Source organism: Aulonocara stuartgranti (genome assembly GCF_965226115.1).
Source record: "Aulonocara stuartgranti genome assembly, chromosome: 7".
Lineage (NCBI taxonomy): Eukaryota > Metazoa > Chordata > Actinopteri > Cichliformes > Cichlidae > Aulonocara > Aulonocara stuartgranti.
Window position 1 is genome coordinate 40,612,688 of NC_138945.1, and position 21,288 is coordinate 40,633,975.

The window sequence follows — 21,288 nt, forward strand, 5'->3', positions numbered from 1 at the left end:
TCAGGGAACGTGCCAGCTTCAGTGCATAAAGAGGGAAACACATCATCATGTAGCAATTTCAAATATCCAGTGGCCTTGAGGTTTCCATTGATGAAGAATGGACCCACTATCGTTGTACCCCATATACCACACCAAACCATCACTTTTGTTGTTCCAACAGTCTTGGAGGGATCCATCCAATGTGGGTTAGTGTCAGACCAATAGCAGTGGTTTTGTTTGTTAACTTCACCATTCACATAAAAGTTTGCCTCATCACTGAACAAAATCTTCTGCGTGAACTGAGGGTCCTGTTCCAATTTTTGTTTTGCCCATTCTGCAAATTCTGTGCGCCGATCTGGGTCATCCTCGTTGAGATGCTGCAGCAGCTGGAGTTTGTAAGGGTGCCATTTGTGAGTAGCTAATATCCGCCGAAGGGATGTTCGACTAATGCCACTCTCCAGTGACATGCGGCGAGTGCTACACTGTGGGCTCTTGCTGAATGAAGCTAGAACAGCCACTGATGTTTCTTCATTAGTGACAGTTTTCTTGTGTCCACATTTTGGCAAATCCAACACTGAACCAGTTTCACGACACAGTTTGCTAACTGTAGCATGGGAGATGGGTGGTCTCGTAGGGTGTCTTGCATTGAAATCTGCTGCAATGACCTGTTTACTGCGTTCACGAGATATCAACACAATTTCGATCCGCTCCTCACGTGTTAACCTCTTCGACATGTGAACAAGGAGAAACCTGTAAATAACTCATGAAAGAATGAAGTTACGTTGAAACCAAGCACACCATTGTTTTTCTTGTGACATTACCAATAAGTTTGATGTGTCACATGGCCCTCTTCCTATTGAAAAAACAAAAGTTGTATCCAAGATGGCCGACTTCTAAATGGCCACCATGGTCACCACCCATCTTGAGGAGTTTGTCCCCTCACATATACTAATGTGCCACAAACAGGACTTTAATATCACCAACCATTCCCATGTTATTACGGTGTATCCATATAAATGGCCCACCCTGTACATATACACGTGTGTGTGTGTGTGTGTGTGTGTGTGTGTGTGTGTGTGTGTGTGTGTGTGTGTGTGTGTGTGTGTGTGTGCGTGTGTATAGGTCAACAGCTGGTTTTGACAAGCTTTTAAAGTGTGTTAGACCTGGCCTAAACTAAACCGTCCTAAACCTGTCAAGAACCAGTTCAAACAGCTTGACTCTGACCTTTACGGGCAGAAAGCATCTGACATTTTGTCACATTTATCACAAAGAGATGTTTCAGATGGTGCTAACAGGCTAATCATCGGCACTGAAGGATTTTACTGAACGTCTTATTTACTCCAGCAGAAGAATGCAGGGATCAAACCAGTTGGGTCGGCAGGAGTCTGACCTACAACAACCATCTGACGTAAACCGTCCACATCAAAGTCCCAAATACAATGTGAAATGTCACTCAGCAGATTGGTTGGATTCAGAGCCGGTTTGGAATATTGGAATATTCCTTTTGCACATGCAGGCTTTCTTTTGCTTCTGGATGTGGACTCGCCATTCATTGACTTTTGAATTAACATTTGCTTTAAAAGACAAAAAAACCTAGCTGTAAACTTCAGATCAAGACTGGCATAGTCGCTAGACCATTACCCACTGACGCCTAGATTGTAGCTTCATGACTGCCATGATCACAGAGAATTTCTAACACCAAAACTGAAGCTCAGCCTTCTTGGACGTCTGTTAGTACATCAACCTCACAGCAGCCATATTATTGGTCAGATGATATCATTAAAAATGCTCAAAAAAGCTCCAACAGCACAAATATGGTCCAGAGGTCCAGTTCAGGGACTCCAGTTAGCTGGGGTGAAGACTAGCAGAGAATAGCTTAATATAGTTTAAACAGGTGAGTTATAAACACATGTTGTTATAAACAAGCAAATTGTCCACAGAGACCAAACAGTTTGTGTATCAGGCTGTAATGGTTTAATGGTTTAATTATTTATATAGCACATTTAATTACAACAGGAGCATTGACCAAAGTGCTGTACAAGAATACAACATACATAATAAAAAAACTGTACAAGAATACAACATACCTAATAAAATAATAAATAACTCTCATGCTGTATTAAAAGACAGTAAATAAAAATGCGTTTTAAGATAAGATTTAAAAAGATTGACAGTGGGAGCCTGTCTGATGTATAGGGGTAAATTATTCCACAGCTTAGGCGCTACGACTGCAAATGCTCGATCGCCTCTATGAACCAGCCTCGACCTTGGTACAGCTAAAAGCAAAAGATCACTTGATCTAAGAGATCTAAAGGGGGTATAAGTCTGCAAGAGGTCAAACAAATACCCGGGAGCCTGTCCATTCAGGGCTTTGTAGGTCAACAATATAATTTTAAAGTTAATTCTGAAGTGGACAGGGAGCCAATGAAGAGAGGCGAGCACCGGGGAAATGTGTTCACATCCTTTAGTACGTGTCAGAAGACGAGCTGCAGCATTCTGGACCAACTGCAGCCTTGCCAGGAAGGTCTGGCTAACTCCAGCATATAAGGAGTTAGAATAGTCCAGCTGGGATATAATAAAAGCATGAATCGCCCGTTCGAAGTTTTTAAAAGATAAAAATGATCTCACCTTAGATAAAAGCCTCAGTTTGAAGAAGGACCGCTGTACAACTGAGCTAATTGGCTGTAAACACGTTTATTTCTGCTGGAAAGTTTTAACATGGGAGTCTATGGGAACTGACTCACTGCTGCCTCTGCTGGACGGTAGAGAAACTGCAGGGTTGGCCAGCTTGTTTCTGTGGGTAACTCTGGGACTTGCTGCTGGCTCTGATGTATCTGTAGCTGATGTATATCGGTGTTGTTTTTCTCAGAGTGTAAAACTATTCTTTGTTTCAGGATATTCCGTTTAGCTGAGGGCAAATTCGAGTTTCTGTCTTCACATTTTCCTTTAACAGTATTTCCAGTCTTTGTTCGCTGATTATACGAGCTTGTTACAGCTGCTACAAAGACCCTTATTATGCATTAAACTTGATTTAAACAAGGATAACTGAGTGTCGAGCAGTAGACTGGAGGCTTGTTACTGGCAGATGAGATTCCTCTGAAAGAGCTTCAGAGTGAGTATTGATTTTGTGTTCTTGTACCGGTGCCTGTAAGCCCGGGGAAGGGCTGGAGCCAGATTTGGGCTGTCTCCATCCATATTGATTCATATCTCGCTGAAGTATTGGGGTGTCACTCTGTTTTGTGTTTTTGGCTCTGGGTGTTTGTTACCACGTCAGGCCTGCCAAACAAGTCAGAAAGAAAGAGACAAGCTGAAGGTAACATGTGGGTCACATACAGAGAGTGTCACTCTCAGAGCTTCAGTCTGAAACATAAAGCAGATAAAATAGTTCCAGTGACCCTTTCAGTGAAGTATGCGTTGACTATGAACACAATCAGTTTCATGTATTAGCACACTGTTTTCAGTTGGAGTTGGACCCACCTACGAGGGCGAGATGCCGGCTGGTGGCTGCTGCTGATCTCCAGCTGGGACCTAATAGTTTTCAGTGCTTCCAAACCTGAAGGCAGCAGGTGAGGTGAGGACTGAGACTGCAGTGCTCGTCTTCTATTATTCTTTTTCTTTACATTCATTGTGTTGTGCAGTGTTTATTTGTCTCCCAGGGTGAGACTGTCAGTGCATTCTTCTACTGCAACATCCTAGGGCATCTGAGGGAAAACACTCAAAGGAAACAGAATGAACTCTGCCAGCCTCAGACTGAAAACAGAGGTTTGTTTCTTGCCCACGCAAACCTGAACGCTTTCACCTGAACGATGCACCAGGTTTACCTGCCTGCAGCTTCTTCCAACACCTGGAGACGACCATCAAGTTAAAGGAGCTGCACCAGTACAGGACGACATTCCAGGACTGCCTCTGAAAGATCTAATTATTTAAGTCTCTATGTATTAAATTTATATTAAATCTATATTCTCTGTAATGGCCAGCAGGGGGAGACTGCTCAAGGAAATGTGATTGGACACACGCAGTGTATATGACAATAAACTTGTTGAATCTTGGACAGAAGCCTGTGGGTTAATTAGTTTGAAGTCTTAATGAATGCACCATGATGTTTACTCTGTGACTTAGACCCTGTTGGTTAAAACATATAACTCAGTTTTGCAAATAAAACAGCAATGGGAAGCTGAAGGCCGTCGACTGTTTGGTCTAACTGGGCATCTTTAACCCCATTAGACCTCTTTGAACTGATGTAGAATCAGATCAGAGTGCGCTTTCAGCTCAGTGGTCCCGCAGGCTTACACTGAATGACTGTTCAAGTATAAGCCTGTTTTTAATGGTTTTATGTCTTAAGCACATTGAGTTAATGTGCTTTATAAATAAAATTGCCAGGATTGTGGTGATGTCACTGTTTAGAATAGAAGAGAATAGAATAGAATAGAATAGAATAGAATAGAATTCAACTTTATTGTCATTGCACATGCACAGGTACAGGGCAATGAAATGCAGTTTGCATCCATCCAGAAGTGCTTTAGTGATATAGATATATTACAATATATATTAGCAATGGTATAGATATGTAAGTATATTACAGAAATGGGTCTATTATGGTACGTTTTAATGTACACGGTATGAAGTATGTTGTGAATATTCTATAACTATAAGTATGTACAGGCTGTAGTGAGTACAAGCTATGTACAGGCTATGAACAGGATATAAATATGAAAAACTATACAGAATATGAAATAAATAACTTTACAGAATCTGAGATATACAGCTATACAGAAATGGGAACTATGCAAGTTGTAAACAGTTGTAGGATTAAAGATTATCGAATGTACAGAATGATTATTTACACAGAGCTATACAGTAGTGCAGTTAAGATAAGTGAGGGTGTAGATAGTTTCTACAGAGGCTGTATAAAGTGCTAGTGGTTGTGAGTGGTGGTTCAGTCCATGTTATTATTGTGTGTTTGAGGGTACAGTTGTCCATTGTGGGTGTGTGTATGTTCAGTCCATGAGTTTAACGTGGGTCAGATGTCAGGAGGCAGAGTTCAGGAGTCTGACAGCTGTGGGGAAGAAGCTGGTGGTCTTAGTCCGGAGGCTCCTGTGGCGCCTCCCAGAGGGAAGGAGGGTAAAGAGTCCATGTGATGGGTGACTGGGGTCTTTGATGATTTTCCCAGCCCTTTTCAGACACCGCTTCCTGTAGATGTCTTTTATGGCAGGAAGTGGTGGTCCGGCGATGCGCTGGGCAGTTTTCACGACCCTCTGCAACGCCTTCCGGTCCGAGGCAAAGCAGTTCCCGTACCAGACTGTTATACAGTTGGTCAGGATGCTCTCGATGGTGCAGCGATAGAAGTTCACCAGGATGTCTGAGGACAGGTGGTTCTTCCTCAGAGTCCTCAAGAAGAAGAGGCGCTGGTGAGCCTTCTTGACCAGCTTGGAGCAGTTGGTCGTCTAGGTGAGATCCTCGGAGATGTGGACTCCCAGGAACTTGAAGCTGCTCACACGCTCCACAGCCGTCCCCTTAATGTGGATGGGTGGATGTGGGTCAGCATTCCTCCTGTAGTCCACGATGAGCTCCTTGGTCTTCTCGGTGTTAAGCAGCAGGTTGTTTGTCCGTGACACGACCAGTGAGACTAGTGAAATGGGTGCTGTATTCCAAACACAGCCATTTCTGTGACCATATGCAGACATCAGATCGATCCAAGAGTAAAAAAACTGATCAAGTGAGTGTTCATAGCAGCCCAAGCTGTGAACTCACAGGGATCAGTGCACACACACACACACACACACACACACACTCACACGCGGTCATTTGAGTTTAACATGTGCGCTCAGCGCTGGATCAGAAGAATCGTATCTGTGTCTTTCAAAGGGACTCTGTTGAAGGTTAGTCAGTCACTCTGCGGAGCATGAACCAGGGACGACCAAAATAGCATCTCTCTATTATCTAAACAAAATTATTTAGATAATATTATATTAATATTTACCAGTGGTAAATAATAATAGTGGTAAATAATAATAATATTATTTACCACTGACAGATTTACCAGAAGTCCTGCTCGGTGTATCTCTGTATCCTTTGGGTTTGTTAGTGATGTGTCGGTCGCGAACAAAATGGCTCTTAGAGCCGGATCTTTGACGTGAACAACGCGAGCCGGCTCCTTATCGCGAACCGTGGGGTTTTTTTTCTTTCTCTCACCCTCTCTCTCTCTCGCACTTTTTTTCCGCTTCACTCTGCACGCGACCCTTGTGTTTTGCGCTGGGAAGAGGGGGGAAGGGCGGTAGTTACACTTGCAGTAGCGCAGGAACAGAGCGGGAGGGAGAGACAGAGAAAGAGAGCCAGGGAAACAACGTCACATTAGAAAGGTATAGTAATCATCCACAACTATTTTCAGTTGCAGATGATAAAGGATTCAGAAAGTTTATTCATGCAGGCCCATATGACAGAGAATATGCATCTTCTTTTTGTTTTCATATTTTAATTTATATTTAATTGCATTGTGGTTTGCAGTGTTTTGTGTTGTTTCACTTTAAATTTGTTTAAAAGGAAAAAGCTGAAAATTTAAATAGTTAAAAGTTGTGTTGAATAGTTGGTTTTTGTATTATATTGTGGCGTGTTGGGGAGCAGCTAGTTCTCTCCCATTATCAATCAATCAATCAATCTTTATTTATAAAGCACTTTTCATACAGAAAAAATGTAGCACAAAGTGCTTTACATAGTTAAAAGCAGCCCACCCCACCCTCCAACTCACTCCCCACACTCTCAATACACATATATCCCCCCACCCCCACCCACACACACATACACACACGCGCACACTTAAAGAGTAAAAATTGGGCTGGGCTCGCATGAGCCAAGTGAGGAAACATTATAACAGAGAGCCGTCTGCACCGGGAGCCGGTCACAGACCGCAGCCTCCGGGCTGGGCACACAGCAGGAGGGAGGCCAAGGAGCCCCCCAACCAGGCTGAGAGGACCCCAGAGACCAGCAGCCACGGTCAATAACAGCCCCGGTGCAGAGAGCGCCCTCCGAGGAAACACTGGAGATATGACGCAATACGATATATACAGGGTAAAATGATAAAATAAATAAGAACAGGATACAATATAAATATAAATATAAATAGAGTAAGAAGATTAAAAAATGAATAAGAATAAAATCAAAAAATATTAGGTAAATCCTAAATTAATAATAGAATAACAGGATAGAATAAATAAGCATAAAAAATAAATAAACGCTAAGTAAAAGCTAAATTAAAAAGGTGGGTCTTGAGCCTGTTCTTAAAAACATGTACGTTCTCTGCGGCCCTGAGCTCCTCCGGCAGGCTGTTCCACAGACGAGGACCATACCACTGAAAAGCTGCCTCTCCGTGAGTATGTGTCCTGACTTTAGGGACAATCAAAAGGCCAGTGCCAGAGGACCTCAGGGTCCGTATGGTAAAAGCAGATCTGAGAGATAAGAAGGCCCAAGACCATTAAGACATTTAAAAACCAATAAAAGAACTTTAAAATCGATCCTGAAACACACGGGGAGCCAGTGCAGCGATTCTAAAACCGGTGTAATGTGGGCCCGCCCTCTGGTCTTCGTCAGCACACGAGCTGCCGAGTTTTGCAAGAGTTGTAAAGTTGAAATATTCTTCTTAGGAAGACCAGAGAGCAGGGCATTACAGTAATCAATGCGACTGGTAATAAAAGCATGCATCAGCACCTCCGTGTTGGCCCGAGAGAGAATAGGGCGGACTCTGGCTATATTTTTTAGATGATAAAATCCAATTTTGGTTACATGTTTAACATGTGGGATAAAACCAAGCTCAGAGTCAAAAATAACACCCAGGTTTTTCACTTGTAGCGAAGGACATAGTGAAAATGCCTCTAATTTAGACAAGAGTTTCTCTCTCTGAGCCTCAGGACCGACAATTAAAACTTCAGTCTTGTCCTGGTTAAGCTGTAAAAAGTTTTCTGCCATCAAAGATCTTATATCCAAGATACAGTTAAAAAGGGCATCCATTGGTCTGGTGTCATCAGGAGACACGGAGATGTACAGCTGCATGTCATCAGCGTAACTGTGGAAGTTCACTCCATGCCTCCTGATGACACTGCCGAGAGGCAACATATACAAATTAAAAAGTACAGGGCCTAGAACCGACCCTTGAGGCACACCACATGTCATTTCATGGATCTTAGAGGAGCATGTATCCATACTCACCATAAAAGTTCTGTCAGAGAGATAGGAAGTGAACCAGTTGTGTACAGCACCAGAGAGGCCCACCATGTGTTTTAGTCTGTTTAAAAGAATAGCGTGGTCTACTGTATCAAAGGCTGCGCTTAGATCCAGTAGCACCAGGACTGAGAGCTTTTGGGCGTCCCAGTTACATCTAAGATCATTTAAAACCTTTAGGAGAGCAGTCTCTGTGCTGTGGTTCACCCTAAATCCAGACTGGAATATCTCCAGGATCTGTCTATCATTGAGAAAATCAGTAATCTGAGTAAAAACAAGTTTTTCTAAGACTTTACTTAAAAATGGTAAGTTGGATACAGGTCTGTAGTTATTAAAATCATTACAATCCAAATTGCTCTTCTTCAGAAGGGGCTAGATATGTGGTACAGGGTAACTGCGGGGGGGGATCTAATGGGGGACTAGATCAGGTGAGGATGTAATGGCCTTGAGACATGTGCTGCTGTTTAAATGTTCTTGTTTTATTGTTTATGGTTACGTTACTTTTAACTGTTATCTTGAATGTTGTGTTTACGCTGTGGTGCAGAGCCACTGACAGTTGTTGTTTTGTAGAGAGAGTGCTGTACCATGAGTGACTTCTGTTGTGCTGTTGTTGAACCTTGAGGCACATTGTAGCACCGGCAAGTGTTTTAATAAAGAGCTCCCCCTACGAGCTTGGGGTTGAATAACAAGTTCAATCTCTCTCTGTGAGCTTCTTTGTTAAGATTCCTCTGCATGCCACAATATGATTTATTTATTACATTTTATGCGGAGTGAATAAATAAAAGTATGTTTACAGTGGCCCCAAGAGACAAAGCACGTACAAACACGTTCGAACTCTGAAGCACGTACAAACTCCAAAGCACGTAAAAACTCAGAAGCACATAAAAACTCAAAACATGTACAAAACACAACAGAAGTGCTCCAGGTTGCTAGGCGGAGTGTTGAGCTTTTGTTACCTAGTGGCTACACAAGCCAGCAAGTACCAACGACCAGATTTTGTGTGTGGTAGTAACAGGTAAATGAACTTTTTTTTTTTAATTATTTGAATATATATGAGTGCTTGTGTATAAATACACAAGCAATACACATATGCTTTCAATTGTGTAATTTAAGTGATCTAGGTAGCTCTGTTTTGGAAGTTCAGTTACCGCTAGAAATGTGTTTTGGAGTTTGTACATGCTTTGAAATTGTACGTACTTTGTCTCTAGGGGCCACCGCATATATTTATATATAAACATTGATAAATAAAACCACTTTTTTTTTACAATTAATAATTCCTTTTGTGCATAATTTTATATTATTGTTAATAATAAATTAAAGCAAAAAAAAAAAATCAACCCGAAGAGCCGGTTTGGAGCTGAAAGAGCCGGCTCTTTTTAGTGAGCCGAGCCGAAAGAGCTGGTTCTCTAAAAAGAGCCGGAAATCCCATCACTAGTGTTTGTGTGTTGTGTGGTGTACTATTGTACGATTGCTGTGTGATTTATTACTATTACTGAAGGTCTTCATGGTCTTGATGTATTTGTGTTCTTGATGTTTGTGTGTTCTTGATGTTTGTGTGTTCTTGGTGTTTTTGTGTTCTTCATGTTTGTGTGTTCTTGGTGTTTGTGTGTTCTTGATGTTTGTGTGTTCTTGGTGTTTGTGTGTTCTTGATGTTTTTTTTTGTTCTTGGTGTTCGTGTGTTCTTGGTGTTTTTGTGTTCATGATGTTTTTGTGTTCTTGGTGTTTGTGTGTTTTTGATGTTTTTTGTGTTCTTAGTGTTTGTGTGTTGTTGGTGTTTGTGTGTTCTTTATGCTTTTGTGTTCTTGGTGTTTTTTTTGGTCTTGGTGTTTTTGTGTTCTTGGTGTTCATGTGTTCTTGCTTTTCGTGTGTTCTTGATGTTTTTTTTGTTCTTAGTGTTTTTGTGTTCTTGGTGATTTTGTGTTCTTGGTGTGTTTGTGTTCTTGATGTTTTTTGTGTTCTTCGTTTTTGTGTTCTTGATGTTTTTGTGTTTGTGATGTTCGTGTGTTCTTGATGTTTTTGTGTTCTTGGTGTTTTTGTATTCTTGGTGTTTTTGTGTTCTTGATTTTTTGTGGTCTGGGTGTTTGTTTTTGATGTTTTTTTGTGTTCATGGTGTGTTTGTGTTCTTGATGTTCGTGTGTTCTTGGTGTTTTTGTGTTCATGATGTTTTTGTGTTCTTGGTGTTTGTGTGTTCTTGATGTTTTTGTGTTCTTGGTGTTTGTGTGTTCTTGGTGTGTTTGTGTTCTTGATGTTCTTGATGTTTGTGTGTTCTAGATGTTTTTGTGTTTTTGGTGTTCATGTGTTCTTGGTTTTTGTGTGTTCATGGTGTGTTTGTGTTCTTGATGTTTGTGTGGTCTTGGTGTTTTTGTGTTCTTGGTGTTTTTGTGTTCTTGGTGTATGTGTGTTCTTCAGATTACAGAATGCATGCCCCAAAATGTATTTTGTAACGTATTCCGTTACGTTACTGAATGAGAGTAACGTAGTCTGAATACTTTGGATTGCTTAAGATATTATCATGCTTTTTACAACTACATGGGTGTACTATTGTACTATTGCTGTGTGATTTATTACTATTACTGAAGGTCTTCATGGTCTTGATGTTTTTTGTGTTCTTGATGTTTTTTGTGTTCTTGATGTTTTTGTGTTCTTGGTGTTTTTGTGTTCTTGGTGTTTTTGTGTTCTTGATGTTTTTTGTGTTCTTGGTGTTCGTGTGTTGTTGGTGTTTGTTTGTTCTTCATGTTTGTGTGTTCTTCATGTTTTTGTGATCTTGGTGTTTGTGTTTTCTTGATGTTTTTGTGTTCTTGGTGGGTTTTTTTGTTCTTGGTATTTGTGTGTTCTTGGTGTTTTTTGTGTTCTTGGTGTTTTTGTGTTCTTGATGTTTTTTGTGTTCTTGGTGTTTGTGTGTTCTTGGTGTGTTTGTGTTCTTGATGTTTGTGTGTCCTTGGTGTGTTTGTGTTATTGGTGTTTTTGTGTTCTTGGTGTATGTGTGTTCTTCAGATTACAGAATGCATGCCCCAAAATGTATTTTGTAACGTATTCCGTTACGTTACTGAATGAGAGTAACGTATTCTGAATACTTTGGATTACTTAAGATATTATCATGCTTTTTACAACTACATGGGTGTACTATTGTAGTATTGCTGTGTGATTTATCACTATTACTGAAGGTCTTCATGGTCTTGAGGTTTTTTGTGTTCTTGATGTTTGTGTGTTCTTGGTGTTTGTATGTTCTTGATGTTTTTGTGTTCTTGGTGTTTGTGTGTTCTTGGTGTTTGTGTGTTCTTGATGTTTGTGTGTTCTTGGTGTTTGTGTGTTCTTGGTGTTTATGTGTTCTTGGTGTTGGTGTTTTCTTGATGTTTTTTGTGTTGTTGGTGTTTGTGTGTTGTTGGTGTTTGTGTGTTCTTTATGTTTTTGTGTTCTTGGTGTTTGTGTGTTCTTGGTGTTTTTGTGTTCTTGATGTTTTTTGTGTTCTTGGTGTTCGTGTGTTGTTGGTGTTTGTTTGTTCTTCATGTTTGTGTGTTCTTCATGTTTTTGTGATCTTGGTGTTTGTGTTTTCTTGATGTTTTTGTGTTCTTGGTGGGTTTTTTTGTTCTTGGTGTTTGTGTGTTCTTGGTGTTCAATTCTTCTTGGTGTTCGTGTGTTCTTGGAGTTTTTGTGTACTTGATGTTTTTTGTGTTCTTGGTGTTTGTGTGTTCTTGATGTTTGTGTGTTCTTGATGTTTTTTTGTTCTTGGTGTTTGTGTGTTCTTGATGTTTGTGTGTTCTTGATGTTTTTTTTGTTCTTGGTGTTTGTGTGTTCTTGGTTTTCATGTGTTCTTGGTGTTTGTGTGTTCTTTGTGTTTTTGTGTTCTTGGTGTTTGTGCGTTCTTGATGTTTTTGTGTTCTTGGTGTTTGTGTGTTCTTGATGTTTTTTGTGTTCTTGGTGTTTTTGTGATCTTGATGCTTTTTGTGTTCTTGGTGTTTTTGTGTTCTTGGTTTTTGTGTGTTCTTGGTGTTTTTATGTTCTTGGTGTTTGTGTGTTGTAAATGTTTTTTGTGGTCTTGATGTTTGTGTGTTTTTGGTGTTTTTGTGATCTTGATTTTTTTTGTGCCCTTGGTGTTTTTGTGTTCTTGATGCTTATGTGTTCTTGATTTTTTTTATGTTCTTGGTGTTTTTGTGTTCTTGGTGTTTTTGTGTTCTTTATGTTTTTGTGTTCTTGATGTTTGTGTTCTTGATGTTTTTTTTGTTCTTCGTGTTTTTGTGTTCTTGGTGTTTTTGTGTTCTTTATATTTTTGTCTTCTTGATGTTTGTGTTTTCTTGATGTTTTTTTATGTTCTTGGTGCTTTTGTGCTTTTGATGTTTGTCTGTTCTTGGTGTTTTTGTGTTCTTTATGCTTTTGTTTTCTTGATGTTTTTCTGTTCTTGATGTTTTTGTGTTCTTGATGTTTGTGTGTTGTAAATGTTTTTTGTGGTCTTGATGTTTGTGTGTTTTTGGTGTTTTTGTGATCTTGATTTTTTTTGTGCCCTTGGTGTTTTTGTGTTCTTGATGCTTATGTGTTCTTGATTTTTTTTATGTTCTTGGTGTTTTTGTGTTCTTGGTGTTTTTGTGTTCTTTATGTTTTTGTGTTCTTGATGTTTGTGTTCTTGATGTTTTTTTTGTTCTTCGTGTTTTTGTGTTCTTGGTGTTTTTGTGTTCTTTATATTTTTGTCTTCTTGATGTTTGTGTTTTCTTGATGTTTTTTTATGTTCTTGGTGCTTTTGTGCTTTTGATGTTTGTCTGTTCTTGGTGTTTTTGTGTTCTTTATGCTTTTGTTTTCTTGATGTTTTTCTGTTCTTGATGTTTTTGTGTTCTTGATGTTTGTGTGTTGTAAATGTTTTTTGTGGTCTTGATGTTTGTGTGTTTTTGGTGTTTTTGTGATCTTGATTTTTTTTGTGCCCTTGGTGTTTTTGTGTTCTTGGTGTTTTTGTGTTCTTTATGTTTTTGTGTTCTTGATGTTTGTGTTCTTGATGTTTTTTTTGTTCTTCGTGTTTTTGTGTTCTTGGTGTTTTTGTGTTCTTTATGTTTTTGTCTTCTTGATGTTTGTGTTTTCTTGATGTTTTTTTATGTTCTTGGTGCTTTTGTGTTTTTGATGTTTGTCTGTTCTTGGTGTTTTTGTGTTCTTTATGCTTTTGTTTTCTTGATGTTTTTCTGTTCTTGATGTTTTTGTGTTCTTGATGTTTGTGTGTTGTTTCTTTTGGGTCGAAAATTGGTCGACGCATCGGGCAGTGGACGACCCGAGGGCTTTTCTCCACTGCCGTCATTAAGGGTTACTGATCATCTTCGCCCTGATTCAGTCGATACTGAGGTTCACTTGCTGTTTCCGTAGCATTTGGAGTTTTTACAGGGTGGGGTTGCTAGCCCCACGCCCAACCCTCCTCCTTTCTCATCCGGGCTTGGGACCGGCAATGGCGTCGAACATTTATGGACGATCTGAGAACTGTCGACATTGCCTGTGACGAAGCTGAAACAGTCGCTGCTGCCCGATGCGCCGCCCGGCGTAGGAGGAACTAAGTCTAAGTAGTAAGTAAGTAAGATGTTTGTGTGTTCTTGATGTTTTTTGTGTTCTTGGTGTTTGTGTGTTCTTGATGTTTTTTGTGTTCTTGGTGTTTTTGTGTTCTTGGTGTTTTGTGTTCTTGGTGTTTGTGTGTTCTTGATGTTTTTGTGTTCTTGATGTCTTTGTGTTCTTTTTTTTATGCTGTTGATGTTTGTGTGTTCTTGATGTTTTTTTTGTTCTTCGTGTTTTTGTGTTCTTCGTGTATTTGTGTTCTTTATTTTTTGTGGTCTGGGTGTTTGTGTTCTTGATGTTTTTTTGTGTTCTTGGTGTTTTTGTGTTCTTGATGTTTGTGTGTTTTTGATGTTTGTGTGTTCATGGTGTGTTTGTGTGTTCTTGATGTTTTTTGTGTTCTTGGTGTGTTTGTGTTCTTGATGTTTGTGTTCTTGGTGTGTTTGTGTTCTTGATGCTTGTGTGTTCTTGATGTTTTTGTGTTCTTGATGTTTGTGTGTTCTTGGTGTTTGTGTGTTCTTGGTGTGTTTGTGTTCTTGATGTTTTTTGTGTTCTTGGTGTTTTGTGTTCTTCAGATTACAGAATGCATGCCCCAAAATGTATTTTGTAACGTATTCCGTTACGTTACTGAATGAGAGTAACGTATTCTTAATACTTTCGATAACTTAATATATTATCATGCTTTTTACAACTACTTGGGTGTACTATTGTACTATTGCTATGTGATTTATTACTATTACTATTACTATTTTGTGTTCTTGGTGTTTTTGTGTTCTTGGTGTTTTTGTGTTCTTTATGTTTTTGTGTTCTTGATGTTTGTGTTTTCTTGATGTTTTTTGTGTTCTTGGTGTGTTTGTGTTCTTGGTGTTCGTGTGCCCTTGGTGTTTTTGTGTTCTTGATGCTTATGTGTTCTTGATTTTTTTTATGTTCTTGGTGTTTTTGTGTTCTTGGTGTTTGTGTGTTCTTTATGTTTTTGTGTTCTTGATGTTTGTGTGTTCTTGATGTTTTTTTTGTTCTTCGTGTTTTTGTGTTCTTGGTGTTTTTGTGTTCTTTATGTTTTTGTCTTCTTGATGTTTGTGTTTTCTTGATGTTTTTTTATGTTCTTGGTGCTTTTGTGTTTTTGATGTTTGTCTGTTCTTGGTGTTTTTGTGTTCTTTATGCTTTTGTTTTCTTGATGTTTTTCTGTTCTTGATGTTTTTGTGTTCTTGATGTTTGTGTGTTGTTTCTTTTGGGTCGAAAATTGGTCGACGCATCGGGCAGTGGACGACCCGAGGGCTTTTCTCCACTGCTGTCATTAAGGGTTACCGATCATCTTCGCCCTGATTCAGTCGATACTGAGGTTCACTTGCGGTTTCCGTAGCATTTGGAGTTTTTACAGGGTGGGGTTGCTAGCCCCACGCCCAACCCTCCTCCTTTCTCATCCGGGCTTGGGACCGGCAATGGCGTCGAACATTTATGGACGATCTGAGAACTGTCGACATTGCCTGTGACGAAGCTGAAACAGTCGCTGCTGACCGACATCGACGGAGATCACTAGCTGCCCGATGCGCCGCCCGGCGTAGGAGGAACTAAGTCTAAGTAGTAAGTAAGTAAGATGTTTGTGTGTTCTTGATGTTTTTTGTGTTCTTGGTGTTTGTGTGTTCTTGATGTTTTTTGTGTTCTTGGTGTTTTTGTGTTCTTGGTGTTTTGTGTGTTGTAAATGTTTTTTGTGGTCTTGATGTTTGTGTGTTTTTGTGATCTTGATTTTTTTTGTGTTCTTGGTGTTCGTGTGTTGTTGGTGTTTGTTTGTTCTTCATGTTTGTGTGTTCTTTATGTTTTTGTGTTCTTTTTTTATGCTGTTGATGTTTGTGTGTTCTTGATGTTTTTTTTGTTCTTCGTGTTTTTGTGTTCTTTATTTTTTGTGGTCTGGGTGTTTGTGTTCTTGATGTTTTTTTGTGTTCTTGGTGTTTTTGTGTTCTTGATGTTTGTGTGTTTTTGATGTTCGTGTGTTCATGGTGTGTTTGTGTGTTCTTGATGTTTTTTGTGTTCTTGGTGTTTTTGTGTTCTTGGTGTTTTTGTGTTCTTTATGTTTTTGTGTTCTTGATGTTTTTGTTTTCTTGATGTTTTTTGTGTTCTTGGTGTGTTTGTGTTCTTGATGTTTGTGTTCTTGGTGTGTTTGTGTTCTTGATGCTTGTGTGTTCTTGGTTTTTGTGTGTTCTTGATGTTTTTGTGTTCTTGGTGTCTGTGTGTTCTTGGTTTTTGTGTGTTCTTGATGTTTTTGTGTTCTAGATGTTTTTTGTGTTTTTGGTGTTCGTGTGTTCTTGATGTTTTTGTGTTCTTGATGTTTGTGATTTCTTGGTGTTTTTTGTGTTCTTGGTGTTTGTGTGTTCTTGGTGCTTGTGTGTTCTTGATGTTTTTTGTGTTCTTGGTGTTTTTGTGTTCTTGATGTTTTTTGTGATCTTGTTTGTCATGGTTCTGGGTCATTTTGACCCATCATTTTCTGTTTCTTATGTTTTTGTGTTTTTCTCAATTATGATTTATGTCTGATTCTTTAGCTATCCTGTTTTGACGAGTACTATAAATCGATGTTTCAGTTTTGCTCTGGTCATGAGTTTAATTTGATGTTAATTCTTCTTTAAGTCTCTGTCATCTCTGCGTTCCATGTGTTATATTCTTTCAGCCTGCCTCTCAGTGTCAAGTCTACATCTTTGTGCTTTGTTTTGTGTTTTGCTTTATTTTGATAATCCCAGTCTGATGTCAGTGTGTTCAGTTTTACGTCTCCCCTGTCTCGTTAGTCTAATTTCTCACAGTTGTGTCTCTCTCCTGTTTCCCATTCCCTGATTACTCCCCTGTGTATATAAGCCCTGTGTTCTCCTTTGCTCTCTGTTGTGTTGTTCCCTCACCATGCTGTGCTGGCTTCCGTGCTCCTTGAGTTTCCAGGTTTCCCAGAGTTTTTATTAATAGTTTTTAGTTTCTAATGTGGTTTTGTTTTTTGCAACTTTATGTTTTTGTGGAATTCTTTCTACTGCAATAAAGTAGCCTCTTTCAGTTCAAGTCCTGTGTTTGGGTCTACATCCTGCCTGGGACATTGGTGTTTCTGTGTTCTTTGTGTTTGTGTGCTCTTTGTGTTTGTGTGCGTTCTTATTTTTTTGTGTTCTTAATTTTTTGTGTGTGTGTGTTTTCTTTTAAACACCTTCATGTTAGCTTCCCACACAAACACTTTTGGATCAGCTCTGCCATTTTAAAATCTTTTCTATCAACAAACCTCAAGACTCTAAAGTTCCTGTTTGGACAACGATGACATTTTCAAATGTTTGAAATTTGAAATTTAACTTGTATTATTAATACATTTTAAAAGAAACAGGAGTGTTCTTAAGTTTAGACCATCTCTGTGCTACCCCTTTGCATGTGTCTCACTGTACACGATTCATTTTTTCTGGTTTTCTTTTTCTCTCAGGTTGCTGGTTGTGGAATTTGGAGCTGCAGAGATTTGAGCTGTGCTCCAAAAGTGCATGTTGAAGGTACCTAATGCTTTCATATTATTTACTTTTTCCTTAATACGCAATTTTAGATTTTGAACTCTCTTATTTGGTCTTTTAGGTTATGAATGTGGTGTTGTAAGCTTTGCTCTTTAAACAAACAACGATCAAATAATCAAAACAAAGATGGATAAGACATTTGCACACAGAAGAAGAGAGGTGATTGAAGAGATGCCATTCATCGCAGAGTTCAAGAGCAGATGGCCGGCCCTCTTCAAAGTACCTGAGGTATGAGTTTGAGTCTTGGTTAAAAACTGGCCGTGAACAGAAAAGTACTGCTACAAAGCTGATGTCACCGAGCTGATGTCTTTTCAGCTTAGTGCAGCTAAATTGTGTTGTGAGAAGGGCAGCTCCAATAGAATGAAAAATTTTGGGAAAACAGGACGTTGCTAACATGATACACGTCAGTTTCCTTTTACAACTAAAGTGCAAAATTTGTGCATTTTGTGATTTTTTTTTTTTTTTTTTTTTTTTTTTGTACTGCATGGGTGAGGCACTCTTTTGCAGCCACCTGATTCTGCCGGTCCATCTATAAATGTTTTGGGTGGCATGTTGGAATAACTTATGTCGATTTAAAAATCTTTTTTTTTCCTTTTTTGTAATCGTAATTGATTTTGCACATTCCCATCTGATTAACCAATTCCCCCCCCCCCCCCCCCCCCCCTTTTTTTTTTCTTTAAATCAAACCTGGACAGCACCAGAACTTTTTGTCTGGGATTAGATCAGGTTTGGTCTGGATTTAGTCCCGTTTTGAGCTGAACTATTTAAAAAATTTATTTTTGAACTTTGTAGATCAATGCGGAGTTCACCCGAATCACCACAGTTCCACTGCTGTCCACATTCATGAGCAGTCTTGACCAGTACTCTGACCAGTTGATGAAGATTCTATGAAAAAAAAGGAGGGGAAACAGCGCGGCGGATCACAGCAGCGTTGTCTGCAATTTCACAGGTATTCTGTCTTGTTAAAATGTTCTGTAACTAATAGATTAGTTGCAGGTTGATCTCAGGTCTGGTTATTAACCTGTATTTTTAACTTTCTTGGGTCATTTCATGCTTGTTCTCTCCTGCGTTATACTTTTCATCTCGCTTTTGGCTTATATTCTGGATTTGGTCCTGACACAAAGCAGAACTAAGTAACTCATGCCCCTAGAGGCCATAAGTGCCGCTGCTGGCATTGTAGCTTTTTTCTTTTCTTTTTTTGTTACTCATTAATTGTCCAAAGGAATAATTAGCTACACTGAGAAAAGACAAAGGCAGACAACATTTCACATTTCGCCACAACTCAGTGACACAATAGATTATTTTTTTTCACTCTTGGTATAAATACTGCAAATGTGGTGGTAGCCCGCATACCTCATATTAACGTGACAGTGTGTAGTTTTTGTCATTAATTTTTGGAAATCTCTATCAAAATGTTTTTGATTCCTTTGAACAGCACTCCTATGCAACAACACTTTTCTTCCTTCTTTCGGGTGGTACACCACGCTAAAGCTGCATTTTCCACGACCCAATGTATCGCAATCAGTGTAATTGGACTCATAACTTATAATCTTTATGGGTATGAATTGGTAAGCTTCTCATTCTCTAACACAAAATACTACTTGCTTGCAAAAAGCATGTTTAAAATTTACTTAGAAACAATTATGAATTGGTTAAACAACAATAAAAATTGACTTAAGTTCTGTGGGGGTCTCTAAAAACTTCAAAAAAGTAATTGCGCTGCATGTGTTGTTTTGTTTAGAGTTCCCGAATCGAAGTGAAGCGTGAATGCATCCTTAAAGCTGTGATTATATACCTGAATGAGAACCCTGAAAATCTCATCAAAGAGTACATGGTAAGTTTATTTTTAAAGGGATATTCCACCCCTCAGTAAAATTTTGACTGTCATAATTCCCAGAGTTTTGTAAGTTGAAAAATGTATTTTCTAAACAGGCCCCAGGCATTCTCCTGATCTGGCAGCAATCAGTTTTCTTTAAATTAGCTTACAACAATAAAGTGCATGGGAAATACTAGGATTTTGTTTCCATTCACTTACATTGTTTTATGCGAAACTAAAGAAAATGACCCTGGTCAGCAGAATATTGATAATATTATTAATGCATACTCCTTCTGCCCTCTGTCCATGTTTCATGTATCTTCTTCTTGGTCTTTATTTGATAGTCTTAAATCCACATTTTTCTTTGGTCTGTTCTCCTCAGTCTCATTCAGGGATATGTGTAATTAGGGTAGTGTGGACCATTTTAACTAAAATGGAGTGAATAGATAGATGATGCGATGACCAAAATACAACTGATTTAAAATATTTCTGTCCTTTTCAGGCTTTCAACGTGATGGAAGCTGAAGAGCTCGAGAGGATGGATTTGGGTGTTTATAAAATAATCCATGAAGGAGCACAGCCTGATGACTCCCTTGAAGATGTTGGCATCATTATCGAGAGATGCACCGTCTTGCAGGATCTTCACGATGTGGCGAGCGGGTGTGCACTTTTGTTTGGGCTAATTTACTGCCTCAATCTGAGTTACCCAAAGCCACTTCGCTACACATTTGAGTTCTTCCAGAAGGTGCTCATGGGACTGGAAGACAAAAAACTGTCTAACAAAATACAAGTGCTGAAGAACAAACTCTGCCAAAAGGAGACGCAATGACTCTTCTAGATCAAAATGTCCCCCAAAATAAGTGCTCTGTTTCACTGTTTAAAAGTTTATAAATTGTATATATGTTGATCCTTGTTTGTAAATATTTTGTCATAGCTTTTAATATTTAAGAGATTTACTGAATGTTTTTCTTTTTTTTTTTTTTTTTTTGATTGTGGAAAAGAAAACATAATTCAGAAACTGAGTTTTTTGAACTGGGGACAAAATTACCCAGATGGATATATTTTCTTGTTTCACAACATTTTCTTTAGTTTGAGTTGCTGTGGTAATTCTGCAGACTGTAGCCATTGCAGACCTACAACTGTACTACACTGCACTGTCACTTAGTTGAAACTGGAAAGTTGTTTCAGATGTTTACATTTTATTTTACACACCATTTAATGTTGCATTATGCAGTGTTGTTTCCCTGTTTAAGCTTTGCCTCATTGAAGGCTTTTGTTCAAGTTGTTAAAGCAACACAATTTATTTTGTATTTACACTTCATATTAGTTCTCGTGTACCAGGTTTCCATTGCAGGTCAAAGACCTTGAGTGTTATAAATGTTAAAGTGTATGTGCAAACAAATGTGAAAAGGTTCTAAGGTTGTCACCTGTACTCAAGTTAAGTACTGGATTTTTGGTCTTAGCATTTAATTAAGAATATTTTGAGATTTGCTATACGCATTTTTTATTGTAAAATTTATTATATAATAGAAAACTTAAAATTCTGAATCAGATTTTTGTAACTGGGGACTAAATCGTTTTTACCTTTTTGTGTCACTTAAATATTTTCTGTAATTGCATTACATACAGTGATTTAAGTGATTTACAATGTCACTTTGTTGAAACTCGGAAAGTTATTTCCAATGTTTAAATTTTGTTCATGAACTTTAAGCATTTAATATTGCCTTATGCGGTGTTGTTCCCTGTAGAAGCTTTGCCTTGTCAAGGCTCACAGTAAATAAAGTTGTTGATGCAGCACCCTTTTTTTGCATTTACACTTTATGTAAGCTTTGGCGTAAGAGTTTTCTATTGAAGTGCAAGGATCTTGAATGTTATAAATGGTAACGTGTGAGCAAGTGTAAAAAGGTTCTTGAGTTGTCACCTGTACTCTGTAGTTAAGTGTCAGACCTTTGCTGAAGACCTCTGAAAGGTCCAAACACCTAATTACAATGTATAGATGACAACTCAGGAACCTTTCTAGACTTGTTTTGTTGATACCTAAACATTTAGCATATAGATGAAACTATTAATTAAATCATAATTAATCAAATTAATTAGGTCCAAAACGCAATCTAAATGGTGCCATTAAATTCAAATTAATATTGTCAATTGAACCTAAAGCAATACAGTTAATAAAATGAACAAAGTGTTTAAATTCTAATTAATGGTGTTAAATAGTAACAATGAAAGGAAAGCTGTTGCTTTTAT

The 21,288-nt window shown here is 38.6% G+C and overlaps 2 long non-coding RNA genes across 3 annotated transcripts; both read left to right on the plus strand.

Moving 5' to 3' along the window:
* The first annotated feature begins 2,461 nt into the window (after nucleotides 1–2,461).
* On the plus strand, nucleotides 2,462–3,454 carry LOC309711098. Its single transcript, XR_014277883.1, has 4 exons — nucleotides 2,462–2,503; nucleotides 3,020–3,091; nucleotides 3,254–3,292; nucleotides 3,441–3,454. It is a non-coding gene; the product is annotated as an uncharacterized lncRNA (long non-coding RNA).
* A 9,699-nt stretch (nucleotides 3,455–13,153) lies between these two features.
* On the plus strand, nucleotides 13,154–20,802 carry LOC309711396. 2 transcript variants are annotated; one of them, XR_014277967.1, is made up of 6 exons: nucleotides 13,154–16,626; nucleotides 17,144–17,207; nucleotides 17,287–17,453; nucleotides 18,018–18,793; nucleotides 18,967–19,059; nucleotides 19,544–20,802. It is a non-coding gene; the product is annotated as an uncharacterized lncRNA (long non-coding RNA). The 2 variants fall into 2 exon arrangements; XR_014277968.1 differs by having other exon boundaries at nucleotides 18,018–18,174.
* The last annotated feature ends 486 nt before the right edge of the window (nucleotides 20,803–21,288 follow it).